This window comes from Rattus rattus, chromosome 1, assembly GCF_011064425.1.
Source record: "Rattus rattus isolate New Zealand chromosome 1, Rrattus_CSIRO_v1, whole genome shotgun sequence".
Lineage (NCBI taxonomy): Eukaryota > Metazoa > Chordata > Mammalia > Rodentia > Muridae > Rattus > Rattus rattus.
In genome coordinates this window covers 229,669,097-229,674,864 of record NC_046154.1, presented here as the reverse complement: position 1 = coordinate 229,674,864, position 5,768 = coordinate 229,669,097, and the positions used below count along the sequence as shown (strand labels likewise).

The following is a 5,768-nucleotide window of genomic DNA, read 5'->3' as shown; positions in this document are numbered from 1 at the left end:
GATTAGCCCCTGCGTTCTAGAACCTTCTTCCATGCCAAGGATGGAAATAGAGTATTCATAAGGATGCAGTTCATCTGGTGGTGAAAAAAAAATCTTCAAAAACAAGGGTTCCTTGTGTTCCTCCACTCACCGACAGGCTTCCTCAGCCTCCCATGCTCCACAGAACTAGCTGTGTTTGTTTTCGTCGGTCTCTGCTGTTACATATCGGATCTGGGACTTTTCCTGCTTAATATTTAACTTGTCCTGATGTTCCTGTGCCACACAGTTCATGGACTAGCAGGGTTGAATTTAAGGTCTCCGTGTCTGCTTCCTTAGCTTGTACCATCGGAGAAACACAGATTTTTATATAATCTGGCCTTGTTCTGTTTCTGCCACCCCTACCTAAACAAGATCAATATAAAAGTTACAGCAAATCAGGCAGAGCCCAGGCGGTCCGATGCTCCGCCCAGTCAGACCGGACCGCAAGGTACCACTCTCCAAATTCATTAAGCCCTTGTTAGGAATCTTTGTGGACGCAAGTACAGCAGACTTCCAGAAATGGGTTTAATATTTAACCCCAAGGGAGCAAAGAACAATGAACATGAAATAAAGCCTCACGAAGCAAAGAGAGAGTCACACAGAATGAAAAGCATGGGAAAAGTTGTTAAGTTCTGGGAGGAAGGAGAGAAGAATGTAAGATCTTGACCGAGCGCCTCCTTATTTTGCTGGGCGTTTTGACAGATGTTCCCGGCAAGCAGCAGCCTGCGCTTCCACTTTCTGACCACAGAAAGCATGTGTGAACAGAAGCGCTGGGAGGTGGTGTGGCTTACGTCATCCCGGCACGAATCTCCAACACCTCTAGGCCGCCCCCGGACGAATGATGTCTCAACTGAGATGTGTTCAGGACGAAGCCACTTCTCTGTAATCAAGACTCCAACATATCCCGGGAGCGTAGCAGTGGGATATAACATACTGCAACTGTACACATGTTAATCACTCTATTGCTTTCCTAACAGGCTATAAAAACTCTTTGGAGTCTGATAGAGCAGGAACTAGATCCTGCTATCTAGTCTTGTGGAATGACTTCACACGGGATTTTAAAGTACTTCCTTATTTAGTGTGTGTACATAATGTGTATGTGTGGGTGCCCATATGTCACAGTGCAGGTGTATATCGAGGTCAGAGGACAATTTGTGGTAGCCTAGTTCTACGACGTGGGTTTTTATAGGGGATTAAATTCAATTGCCAGGGTTGGTAGTAATAAGTTATTTCTCTACTTCAGAGAAGTGAGTCAATTAAAATATATATAAACGAAAGTTTATTGGGAAGCTGCTCTCCAGTGGTTGAGTTCACTGACCCCAAGGGAAGAGGCCAGGGTGGTCACCATGGGAACGAACACAGAGGGGAGGGGGAAGAGAAAGACAGAAAGCAGGCACAAAGAGAGAAGGAAAAAGGGAAGAGAAGAGTAGAAGAAAGGAGGGGGTGGGAAGACCAAAATGTTTGAATGACACAGGGAAGAATCTCTGGGGGAAGGGCAGTCCAGCTCCTGGGTTGGAAAATTCAGGAATGGGGGAGCGATATGTCAGATAGGGACTGAGGGACGCTGGGAGAACCCGAAGGCCTGGTCTGCTTTGGTATGTGAAAATATGCACCTCAGTCCCTTGTCCCTGCTTCTGAAATCGAACAAGTAGCAAGGCTCTTTACCTGCTGAGCAATCTCACCAGCTCTGCGTTTTAAGTTTTGAAGGTTATACTTGTTAGTTATTTCTACATAATTTAAATTGTTAGCTGATTAAAATTTTAATTTAGGCAGATGTGGTTGGTGGTGGCCTGGCTGTAATCCCAGTATGTGGCTCACAGACACAGAAGGAGGGTCAGGAGTTCAAAGTCATCTTCAGCCTCCTATAAGCTTTGAGGCTAGCCTGGGACACATTAAGAACCTGTTTATAGCTCTTGCTCTCTTGCACTCTTACTCTCTTACTCTCTTCCCCATTTGTCCCTTCTCTCCCCCTCTCCCTCCCCCCTTCTCTCCACATGCTCATGGCTGGCCTCTAGTTTTCTACTTCTCTACTCTCTGCCTTTCTCTTCCCCTACTACCCTCTTAACCCTGAATAAACCCCTCCCCATGCCCTGAATAAACTATTCTATATGACAAAAACAAACAAACAGACAAACAGGGGCTGGAGAGATGACTCAGCTTTTTAGAGCACTGGCTGCTCTTACAGAGAACACAGGTTCATTTTCCAGAATTCATAGGGTGGTTCAGAACCATCTATAACTCTAATCCCAGGGAGATCCAGTACCTTCTCTCTGGGCACCATGCATGCATGCAGACATTCTTGCAAACAGAACATTTATACCCATAAAAGATCTGAAATAAATGAAAATAATTATAAAAATTTTATAGCTAAAAATATGTAGGTGTATCTTTTTATCTATTTTATTTGCTTTCTTATATCTACCTCCCTCCCTTCCAACCCTTATTCCTTCTACACTCCAGCACCAGGTAGGAGAGAAAGGTTAGTGTGGAAATGGGGTATAGGTCTCTTTAAGCTACTTCCTACTGTATAGGAGCATTGAGTTCCTTGGGAGAAAGTCCAATCTTTGTCTAGTCAGGATATGTCCAATTTCTTCTTGTCTTTTTTCTCTAGACCACCAACAGCAGCAGGAGCAGGAACCAGCAGGAGAAAACAGCCACCTCATATCCCCCTTCTTCCAAGCTCCAACTCAGAGCTGTGGCAATGGCTCACTCCACAGTCCTCAGAATTATACTATCTGCAGTTGGCAGAATCATGCCCTAGCCAGAGCCCACATGAGAGAAATAGTTTGCTGCAGTGGACAATCAGAAGCAGCCCTATATTCCACACCCAGGGTTAAAACAAAAAAACATGTTCACATAAGATAACAAAATTCTCACTTCAGAAATAAGTATACCAAAAATACCAAGATGATTTGCCATGTCCTGCATAGACATATGGAAGGGACAATATGGAACAGAGCTAGCAGGACGTGGGCCTCCACATGTGTTGATGGTTGCTAAGCCTAAGGCTTGTTTATATAATAATGTATGTATTTCACTTTGTGTTCCTCCTTTGGAAAATATTCTCACTGCTAAGATTAATAATTCCATGATAATTAAAAACAGCAGGAATCCAGGAAGTGAGGGTGTATCTAATGTTCCTCAGACATGGTAAACACTGTGATCTTTAGGACAGCCCTTAAGACTGTGGGAAAGAACTCTGAAAATGTGAGTTCACGAATGTATAAAATATAACTGTACAAAATAGAAGAATGCAATAGGAATTGTATATAGGACTTCATGAACCTAAAAGAACAAAGGCAGCTGCACTAATGAACCAGCTTGTCAGAAAGATACAAAGGCAGGCAAGATTTCTGAGTTTAAGGTCAGCCTGGGACAGAACAAATTTATGTCCAGGCCTGGTGTGAATGGTGAACTCAGGATGGGATCCCACCCAGCTAAAGTTATTGTTTGTATTAGGCAGGCAGAGCTCTGATTTAATTTACTATGTTAAAAAAAATGTACTTGCTTTCTCTTTCTAAGAATCAAGAGGCTAAGGTCATAAAATGCTGATTTGTGGGATAATCAAAAGAGAACCTGGGTAAATGGCTGAATTGATATGTAAATAAAAGACTAGGTAAGATAGAGCTACCCAGAGAGAACTGTTGGAGAGCAAACGGCTCTTTAAGATTTTTTCTAGCAGAATTTCTGACTTTGGATGGAAAACCCAAGAGCTATCCAGTTATTACTGTCCTTTTAGAAATTTTTCTAGCAGGATTTCTGACTTTGGTCAGAAAACCCAAGAACTATCTCAAGCAGAGAGAGAGAGAGAGAGAGCTGTGAGTGTTGACTATTAAGACACTTAAATAAAACTCCACATGATAAGCCCACATGATGCACTCTAGAGTACATATTGCTGACTTTCTATTACGCTTATCCATACTTCAACCTTCTCTCTCTCTCTCTCTCTCTCTCTCTCTCTCTCTCTCTCTCTCTCTTTCTCTCTGTACACACACATATACACATACACATACAGGTCAGAGGTCAAGCTTAGGTGTTGTTCGTCAGGATCCGTCCAGGTGATTGGTTATTTGAGAAGGTCTCTCACTTGGCTGGGAACTAGCCATTATAAACCAGCTGGCTGGCCAGGGAGCCCCGGGACCTGCCTGCCTCACTTTCACAGTAATAAGATTACAGAGATGTACCACTGTGCCCAGCTTTTTACATTTGTTCCCATGTTCAAGCTCAAATCCTGACCCTTATATGACAAGTTTATGTCCAGGCCTGGTGTGAATGGTGAACTCAGGATGGGATCCCACCCAGCTAAAGTTATTGTTTGTATTTACAAAGGCAAAGTGAGAGCACCCCTCAACCCAAAGCCTTTTCTGTGTCCTAAAAATCCCAGCTGCAAACAAAGTTGAGGCCTCTGAAAGACATAAGGCAAACAATTCACAAACAATGCCTAGGCAGCAGCTTAAGTCTACAGCCCAGTTCCCAGGACATTTGGAAGGCCTCTTGACAGGAGAATAGATAATTTGTGACCAGGAAATTTATAAATGTGTGGGGGAAAAAACTGGGTACAAAAATCTGGGAGGAAATAAGGCAATGCCAGATAAAAATCTAGTAAACCCCAGAAAACTCAATGACCTTATTATAAAGATCTTTAAAAAAAAATCATTAAGAACAAAAGAAGCTGAAGAATGGCAAATGCCACATCGCCATTGTGTGTTTTGTGGCAGAGGGGAGTGGGGGAAATAAAGTTAAATTCTACTAAGAATAACACAACAAAATAAATCAAAAAAGAAAAATGATAGTGTGTACTACTGTCAGCTTTCTAGAGTTGGGCAGTGCTTTATAGCATTTTCCCCTTTTTTTCTGTTTTTATTTTTCTCTCTTGACCAACTCACTGGTAACTCCTGCTGGCCTCTACGTCATGGCAATCTTCCTAATCAACCTCAGCTTCCTGGAATACAGGCATGAGCCATGTCTGGCCCCCTGATTTCGTTACTCCATCAGTGGAGAAAAGACTTCTAGGAGACAGATCTTTAGGTGATCCCTGAAGGAATCAACAGTGGATGCAGACTCATGCCTTCAATGTTCCTAGGACCCACATTCAGTGCCTAGTACTCAAGTCCTCAGTAAGATTTTCTTTTTATTTTTTTTTAAGATAGATTTATTTATTTATTTATTTATTTATTTATTTATTTATTTATTACATATAAGTACACTGTAGCTGTCTTCAGACACACCAGAAGAGGGCATCAGATCCCATTACAGATGGTTGTGAGCCACCATGTAGTTGCTGGGATTTGAACTCAGTACCTCTGGAAGAGCAGTCGGTGCTCTTAACCACTGAGCCATCTCTCCAGCCCCTCAGTAAGATTTTCTGAATGAATGAATGAATGAATGAATGAGTGAATGAATCAGATTAATGACAGAAAAATCTAATGTCTTTTGGTTGACACTTTAATATACATCTGAAAAGATACTCTCTCTTACTGATTGAAAAAAAATATCCTAAGAGATTAGAAGCACAACCTTCCCAAAAATGACCTTTGTGATTTGAAGTTCCTTGAGAAAGATAAACTGTTTCCCCAAACTGATTGTGGATTCATGATTGTGGAGTCAGAACATTGCAGATTTAGGGTCAAAATCATCCTGGGCTTTCTTTAACCCATTAGTAGCCATTTATCCGTATCTGATCTTCCACCCTTTTGTAAAGAAAAAAATTACTTTATGTGTGTGGGTGTTTTGTTTGCACACCAGAAGAG

The 5,768-nt window shown here is 42.0% G+C and overlaps 2 non-coding genes across 2 annotated transcripts; both read left to right on the top strand.

The window, feature by feature from the left end:
• Positions 1-3,665: 3,665 nt before the first annotated feature.
• Positions 3,666-3,728, top strand: LOC116890436. Its single transcript, XR_004386633.1, has one exon. It is a non-coding gene; the product is annotated as a U7 small nuclear RNA (small nuclear RNA).
• An 8-nt stretch (positions 3,729-3,736) lies between these two features.
• LOC116890418 lies at positions 3,737-3,800 on the top strand. The gene has a single exon (XR_004386618.1). It is a non-coding gene; the product is annotated as a U7 small nuclear RNA (small nuclear RNA).
• Positions 3,801-5,768: the final 1,968 nt, after the last annotated feature.